The sequence below is a fragment of the Betta splendens genome, chromosome 19 (genome assembly GCF_900634795.4).
Source record: "Betta splendens chromosome 19, fBetSpl5.4, whole genome shotgun sequence".
In the NCBI taxonomy this organism is placed as follows: domain Eukaryota; kingdom Metazoa; phylum Chordata; class Actinopteri; order Anabantiformes; family Osphronemidae; genus Betta; species Betta splendens.
The window spans coordinates 3,946,623-3,955,294 of NC_040898.2; the positions used below are offsets into that span (position 1 = coordinate 3,946,623).

The 8,672-nt window shown below is 41.2% G+C and overlaps 2 long non-coding RNA genes across 4 annotated transcripts; one reads left to right on the forward strand and one right to left on the reverse strand.

The window, feature by feature from the left end:
• Positions 1–467: 467 nt before the first annotated feature.
• Positions 468–3,011, reverse strand: LOC129603411 (uncharacterized). 2 transcript variants are annotated; one of them, XR_008693239.1, is made up of 2 exons: positions 2,882–3,011; positions 468–1,977 (listed from the first exon to the last, which is right to left on the reverse strand). It is a non-coding gene; the product is annotated as an uncharacterized LOC129603411 (long non-coding RNA). The 2 variants fall into 2 exon arrangements; XR_008693238.1 differs by lacking the exon at positions 2,882–3,011 and adding an exon at positions 2,284–2,392.
• Positions 3,012–3,670: 659 nt separating this feature from the next.
• On the forward strand, positions 3,671–8,031 carry LOC129603410 (uncharacterized). 2 transcript variants are annotated; one of them, XR_008693237.1, is made up of 4 exons: positions 3,671–7,010; positions 7,104–7,155; positions 7,332–7,387; positions 7,472–8,031. It is a non-coding gene; the product is annotated as an uncharacterized LOC129603410 (long non-coding RNA). The 2 variants fall into 2 exon arrangements; XR_008693236.1 differs by having other exon boundaries at positions 7,332–8,031.
• The last annotated feature ends 641 nt before the right edge of the window (positions 8,032–8,672 follow it).

Consider the following 8,672-nt stretch of genomic DNA (forward strand, 5'->3'; position numbering starts at 1 on the left):
ATAAGAACAAAGACCTAGAAAAGACATCAGCTGTTTATACGTGCACGGTTTAGGCAGGTTTCAAATTGCTTTAACTCAGTTGGGTGAGATGGATTTGCCATCAGCTGTAATTACAATGACCCAGAAAATAACCTTTGTCTGAACAAACTGTAATTTAGACAGGCTCTCTTTGTGGCCTGTAGCATCCAATGTTTCAGTAGCTTAGTGGTGTCTGCAGTAACGCCATCTTTGGCTCCTTTAAGAGGGTGTTGTTGTTTACATGGTCTGTGGTCAGATTTAGGTGTGATGACCACTGGTTCACATCCTCTGATCAAACCTACATCATGTCTGTGTGTGAGCCACAGGGAAGCAGGGCTTCCTGTAAGGCTGAGTGTTGGCTCAGAGCGTCCTCTGAAAAATAAAAATAAAAACATGTAGTGTGTCATTAGAATGTGGAGGTTCACTGCTTGTTGTGCATGACAGGCAGAATAAAAAAAAGTTTTTTTTTTTTTTTTTTTTTTTAAAGTATGCAAAGTAGGTGAATACGTCACATGGGGTCAGAAGTCGTTCACCAGTCTCCACCCCGTTCACATCTGTTCACGAAAGGACCCACGTCCTGCGTCTGTCTCCATCATGTTTTCACAGAGGGACGTGTGGAACTGTAGAATAAAAATCAAAAATCTTTTTGTTCGTTAGTAAATGAAATCGCAAGCGCAGACCTGTGTTCATCCCAAAAGAGGGAGGTTGAGGTCAGTTTGTGTGTGTGTGTGAAATCATAAACAAGCTGTGATGCAGCCTGTGTGAGGGCCTCAGTTACAGCCCCCCCTCAGCAGCCAATGATAAGAGCACAGCTGAGCTGAAGTTAACACCAACAAAAGAGGGATTATTTAGAATGTCTGTAGATGTAACCTGCACTCCGTCTGGAGTGGAAACCAATCAAATACCTAAACTACACAAGACCTCTTCCTAAAAATTAACTGGGCATAAATTTGAAAGCAACAATAAATCTCAAGGTGTCTCGCTGTCAGATGTTGCATAAGACAGTGAAAAAATAAGTTTTCTTTAATAGTCTGGTACGTACAGTAATTATTATTACTTCTCTCTAATAGTCGTCTTCCCTTTAATAGTCATTAATAGTCTGTTTCAGTCAGTCTCAGTCTTCCTATAGTCTGTTTTGTTTTTCTACAGTCTGGTTTTGTTTTTCTATAGTCTGGCCAGACAAACCTATATTGTGCACAAGTATTTTTAGAAACATGAAGGATTTTATTACTGAATTTGTTGCAAGTTAAAATAGTTTGAACCCATCAGACTGCAAAGTCATGCAGCAGTTGTCATTTAGCTGTTTGTCATATTTTTAAAATCACTCTGTGGGATTTTTTTTTGAGCAAAAAGCGATTCTTCATTGCGAGCAGATAAGCATGAACATGAATTTGAGCGTGTATCAGCTGTAAGCGTGTTTCTTCATTGCGTGTATGAATGTGTGTGTGTGTTTGCGGTACCGTCTTGTACGTCACGTGAAAAGGAACCGTCACCTTCCTCCTTCCCCAACCATCAGTCTCATGTGAGCGCCAGTGGGTGAAGCCTTTCAATGGGACAGTTGTTCCTCGATGACAGACCTTTCCTGGATCCTCGCATGCAGCTCTATTGGGCCGATCACGTCTGAAGCCTCTCCTGTTGTTTCAACCAGTGTCTGTGTCAGAGCATGTCTTCTCTGCTGTTGCTCTGTCCTTGTTTTCCTTTGCTGATTGTCATAAGCAGGTGTCTGTGTCAGACACACACGCTTGTAGTAGCTGGTTCATCTGATGAGCCCAGAACGTGATGGCTGCAGACGTTGTGGAGTCGCTGAGGCGTCCATGCTGTGGTCTGTGTCCTCCAGCTGCTGTGGTATCAGAGCTTCCACCCTGTTCTGGTTGTTGGTCGGCGCTTCTTCTCCTTCGGTTCTTCTGCTGATGGTGGGAAAGGAGTCCAGATCCGGATTTACCCTCATCGCGCTCAGTTCTGCATTAGGATAGAGAGCAGAAACAGTGGGAGCATTTGATCTTGACATGATGTGTGTGTGGTGTGCGTGTGGTGTGGCAGAGTGCAAACAATTCTTCCCCAGAGTTGTTATCTCCTTTTTTTTTTTTTTTTTTTTTCTGTTACTCTCATCACTCTTTTGTTTCTTTTAGGGCTTTAGTTTTGATGTTTTGCTTTTTCAAATCTTTTAAAGGTGCATATGTCTTTTACACAACGTAATTCTCCTTTTGAACCTATAACCAGTTTCCCACTCATGGAAACATGAAACACACTAATAACCATATTTACCTTTTACTTTTAATTACTTTTACTTTTGTAATGCTGCAGTCTGGTGGTGGAGACTTAGATCGCCCCGAACCCATCTTTCAGAGTCCCGGCGGTTTTCTGCCTTAGATTTTTATGTGTTCCGGCCGGAACCTTTTTTCGAAATTTCTCTTCCACGGACGTCTCCGTAGAAAGGGAACCGCTCAGATCAGCGACAGGGTTCTCGGAAGTGGTCCCTCACCGTCAGGCCCCTCTAAGACCCGGGTCCCTCGTATCTCGAAACCACTTCCCCCTGCAAACGCGCTCCGTCTTACAGAAGCCGTCTTTTATTTCCTTGTCCACACCCTTTGGACTGCGCTCAGATCTGCACACTGGTCTGTATCCTCAGTACAGACAAAACAAGCTCGGTCCCACGAGCCAACCCTTAGCAACCACCGTCTCGGCCACCAGGGCAGACTTTGACCTAATTAATTTTTCCTTTTTTAAATTAATTTAGTGTTTCAACCAAATAGAAGATTTCTTTTCTTTTTTTTCAAATAATTGAAATGTTTCAGCTAAATTAAAAAAATAAAAGTTCCAATCTTTTTGTTTTTTTTTTCCGAATCAAAGGAATCTCTCTCACCGAGCCGAGCCAAATTAGGATTTGAGTTTGAATCTGAGTTCGTGGATCTCGTCAGAGGCGATCCAGACGGGTGAGCAGTCCTCCCAGCTCTGAATGTCTGTAGAGGTTTGGAGGCTGAGCGACCCTAGTCCTCAGGACTATCGTCCCTGGTCACACCGTCCAGACGACCTGCTGCGGGATCCTGCCGACAACGCCAATTTCTGTGGTGGAAATTTTCCATAAAGAAGTAGATGAGAGAGAGTTGTCCTTTTGTGCGATTTATTGAAATAATAAAGAAAATAAAAATAATGGGGAAAGCAAATAAAAAGCATGGATGTTGATCGTGCACATCAACAAACCAAAAACCAGCTGGGGAGATCAGTGCACACACCACGAAGGTGTGATGCAAAGAGCCCACGATCCTCAAGTTGCTTCTGCCTTTTAGCTTCTCTGTCCGACTAGGGTGGAATGTCTTTCCAACCCAATCAAATTACATGCACCATCTCCTCCCTGTCGCAGTGTGTGTGAAGATTTTTACTTTCTCACACCTGCATCGCTGACGTCCAGCTATCTGTGAGAAAGGAGCACCAAGTCTCAACAGACAGAGACACAACTCCCCGACCTTGGGTTTGGGAGCTAGAGTTGAGAGTCTATCAGGCAGAGACAACCATTGAACAATCTAGGTGAAATGTCAAATGCATACAGTAAGACAAAACATAAGATATTAATTGCAGAACATAAGTCATAACTCGTATAATAACTGCATAGAAATAAGGAAGAGACATAGAAATAAGGAAGAGACAATTTTTGCCATAACACTTGCCAAAATTGCTGCACAGGTGAACATGACCAGAATGCATGTAGAAATCTATCTGCTGTGTTATCTGTACAATGAGGGCAAATAATCCAGTTTGTGAGACCCATTTGGAACATCCTTGGTCCTGTAGAATGTGTTCTATGAAGAATTTTATATTGTATTAGTTGTAAATTTGTATTTTTTGTCATTCTGAATAAATTAAAACATATATTATTCCAGAACATGTGATTAGTGGTGAAGTCCAGATCAGCTTCCCATTTAGAGATCGGAAGGCTTACTCTCTGATGAACATTGGAAATTAAGATTTTTGATACTGTCCTTTTCCCTGAGATATCAATAAATTAAGATTCAGTAAACTTTATTAATCCCAGAGGGAAATTATTTTGCACACTTTGATTGCTGTCACAGATGGAGGTACACATGGATGGAGATTAAAAATAAAAATGCTAACATACCTCCTCAGGAAGTACATCCTGCTCTGAGCCTTCTGGTTCACAGCTGAGGAGCCCTTTTTCAAGTCCAGTTTATTGTCACTCCCAGGTATTTGTACTCGGTGACCACTTTCACCTCCTCATTTTTAATAGTGAAAGGGGTGACAGCACTCACAGGTTTCCTAAAGTCCATCACCAGCTCCTTAGTTTTACTGATGTTCAGTTGGAGGTGGTTCTGTCCACACCAGTCCACAAAGCTGTCCACCACTCCCTGATACTCTGTGACATCACCATAAGGGATACGTCCTACAATAGCAGAGTCATCAGAGAACTTCTGTAGGTGACAGGACTCTGAGTTGTACCTGAAGTCTGAGGTGCACAGGGTGAAGAGGAAGGAGACAGGACTGTCCCCTGTGGAGCTCCTGTGCTGCAGAGCACGGTGTCAGACACACAGTTCTGCAGGTGGACGTTCTGGGGGCGATGAGGTAGTCCATGATCCATGAGATCAGGGGGGCTCTACCTGCATGTCCTTCAGTTTCTCTTCCATCAGCGCAGGCTGGTGTTAAATGCACTGGAGAAATCAAAGAACATGATCCTCACTGAGGCTACAGGCTTGTCCAGGTGGTTGGAGCAGATGTATGTTGGCGTCATCCACCTCCTATGGGGTTGATATGTGAACTGGAGGGGGTCGACTGAGGGTTTGACCAGAGAACGCATGGAGTCCAGGATCAGCCTCTCAAAGCCTTCATGATGTGAGAGGTCAGAGCCACGGGTCTGTAGTCGTTGAGGACTCTGGGATGTGGCCTCTGATTCACTGGTTCAATGCATGACTTTTTCCACCCAAGAGGAACTGTCTCCAGCTGCAGGCTCAGGTTGAAGATGTGTTGGAGGACACCACACAGCTGGGGAGCACAGACTTTCAGCACCGTTGGGCTGATTCTATCAGGTCCTGCAGCCTTTGTTGGATGAAGCTCACCTGATCTGCTGTGATTATGGGTGGGGGTGGATGAGCCCAGTGGGTGATTTTCTATTGCTGGTGGTGGTTGCATCTAGATAGGAGTATTCTTAGTTTTTGCATTAAGTATTGACTTTAGTTGTTGATATTCTAAGAAATTGGCACTAGTGGTTTCATAGTGGGACACTAATTCTTCAAAGGAGGTAAACTTGTCTCTTGTGAAAACATGTTTCAGATGTGTTATCCCTTTGAAACAATATTGCCTCTCTCTGTCAGAGATGCTCTTATGCTAATGCTCTGGTAGCAACTACTGTATGGTGTTTGATTTTGGTGCTGATAAATGGTAGATCTGCAACTTTAATATTTCCACAAAATGTTTGTTCAATGTATATCCATGAGGAGTCTGTTGGATTCGGTTTGATCCATTTGTGGATATGGTTCAGTCTGTTGGCCAGAAAATAGTGGTGGAAGTTAGGTAGTTCTAAGCCGCTGCAGTGTCTGGATTTTTAAGTATTTTTCAAACTAATTTGTGGTGGCTTGGTTTTCCACAAAAACTGTGAGATGTAGGAGTCCAATCTTAAACCACACCTGACCTGGCTGAATCGGGATCACTGACAATGTGATTTTTTATGGTGGAAATTCTTCCCATAAGTGGAATGGGTAAGGACTGCCATCTTTTGAGGTTGGCTTCTATTTATTTTAATAATAGATTGTAGTTTAGATCAATAAGCTCTGATAGCATAGATGACAATTCAATGCCCAAGTACTTAATGTTTCCTGAGTGGAGTGTGGAGGAAGAGTTGTTATTCACCTTAAAGTTAAGTGGTAGCACTATAGATTTTGTCCAGTTAATAGAGTATTCTGAAAGTCCTGAGAATTCACCTATGAGGCTAATAGTTGTAGGAAGAGACGTCTGTGGCACCAGGAGAAACAGTAACACATCGTTAGCATATAAACTTATTTTATGATTTACTGATTTGGTCCATATTCCAGTAATTCCTTCATGCTGTCTTATAGCTGCGGCTAGAGGTTCAATAAACATTGCAAATAGTGATGGAGAAAGTGGGCAGCCCTGTCTGGTCCCTCTATGCAGATTAAACCTTGGTGAGGTCTGGTTATTTTTTCTAACTGCGGCACTTGCTGAGCTGTATAGTATTTGGATCCAGTCCATGAATGATTTCCCAATGCCGAACTTATGCAGCGGCGAAAGAGAAAGAATTAGCTTGGAACAAAATAGCTGCCTGAGTCAATGTGTAAGTTTACATTTTAATCATACATTGTTCGGTGTAACTAATTACTAAATAATTTTAGTATTGTAAAGACTTGTATTGTATAAGTATTTAAGTATAAGTTACTTTATTAATTGCATTCCTGTTGTGGTTGATGTGGAATTTGTAAAGTAATGATATTTCAATAATCCAATACTTTTATGGAGAGCAATAATTACATTAATCTAATTAGGTTTTTAAAAGTTACCCAAAACACGTAATAATATAAGAATTTAATTTCAATTTTTATGTAGGTGCAATCCTGCAGCCATAAGAAGAATGTGGCAGCAGCTAAAAATGAAATATAAAAACATTAAAACAACAAAACAAAAATCAAACAGCTACGGCACAATCATATGATGGGTATGGACTACCTGACTTTACAACATTTGACATATTAAATAACTAAATAACTAAATAACATGCAGAGTATAGCAGTGCAGCAGCATTTTCAACATGGGTGTAATGTTTTCACACAGTTAAATCATTTGACTTCTACTCAGCCAACAGAAAGAAGGCAGAGACTAGAACAACTGGTGGAGGACCTGCACCTCCACCACTGACGCATGCAGAGGAGAAGGCCCTCAGCCTGAACACTGGAAAGCAGGGGCTGAAAGAATTCCTGGAGGGAGTTCATCAGAACCAGTCACTCCCCAGGATACAAGTGCATTTGTAAAATGTAAGAGGCCTACCTATATATTTGATTTTTTACATAGGCTACTTTTGATATATCCATTCGTCTCTGGTTTGGGTTCTTTGTTGGTCTTAACAGATTCTGATGGTAATATGTGAATCTTCCTGTCACAACAGAAGCCCAGGTTGTTGTAAGTATACTACTAAATAAAGCTTTAATTATGATAAGTAGCATTATAAAGTGTAATATTAATACAGCAGTTTATACACGTCACATGATTTTTGATGTTTGTGTTGCGTAGCCTACTGTAAATGATGAAACTTGATCTCCAAGTATAGTGACATTATTATCTCCCCTCTGACCCAGAGTGTGGAAGAACAGCAGGAGGAGGGCCGTCACATTCTGCTGCACAGATGCACACAGTTCAGTGATGTTCAGTAAATGCCAGGGTTCAATTCTGTAAGTAATGAGGAACTATGTCGTGTAACTCTAAATCTCCTGTACAGTATGTCCAGTCACCGGTTAAGGAGTTGTATAAACGCCATCTTATCAAGAAAACGTTACACTTGGACCGCCAGATTGAAAAGACAGATCTAGAAATTAAAATTCTCAAACAAAAGCTGGAGGTGAGTGTACATGTATAGTTAAAGGTGAATTGTATGAATTATTGGAAGAATCATTAAATCTAACAACTGCCTTTGTATTTGTTGGAAATGAAAAAAAAAACAAATGATTTTTATTTATTCAGTTTCTTTTATTGGTGGTGGTGATGGTTGATTAAGACATTACAGCAAATCATATCTCTGACCTTCCATCCACCCTGCAGATTACCGTGATGGAAGTCCTCCTCAGGGTCTTGTATTTGTAGGGCAGGGTAAGCGAAAAATATAAAAGACAATAGAAATACACATGTATACAAGACCTTTTTTTTCCTTTTTCAACCCTACCGCTTTATGGGGTGCCGAATGTAAAAGGAGCACCTATAACTAGTTTTCTCACATTTAACTAAATGACACAACATGTTTTCTCACATTTAGTTAAATGTGGAAAAGTCTAAATGTAAATGTTAAATATAAATGTAAATGTTTAATCTAAATGTTAAATGTTAAATGATAGAACTGAATATTTAAGTAGACTCCACCCCCTAGATCCTAGATCAGTGACGCCTCAAACACGTCTGTTACAGGCAAAGGTCAAACTGGACCTGAACAGTATTCTAAAACACACTCACTGAGCGGGAAAACAGGCTACAATGGCCTACAAACTGAACTGAGAGAGAAGACCCAAATGCAACGACCCACAGACAGAACTGACAATGGTTTAATAATTAAAACATATGGACAGAGGACAATACAAACTATGGATGCTGCGTATGCACGATAGGGCAGAAATTAGGAATGCAAAACTAACACATACAACTCACTGAGTAACAAAAGATCACTGCTGAGCAGGAAACAAATTGACCCTACTAAGAACACAGAACATGCAAACAATACCCAACACACTCAGAACAACCACACCAACCTGGACCTGGAGAGCACGATGACACAATGACATGTAACAGGTAATGCACCAACCACAAGGACAACATAGAGACTAGACAAACCTTGACCAGGGACAGGACTAGACTGGATTACAAAACAGAAACAACTTCTAAAAGCACCCTCAGTGTAACACCAATGCACGAACCAACAAAGACCGTACCCA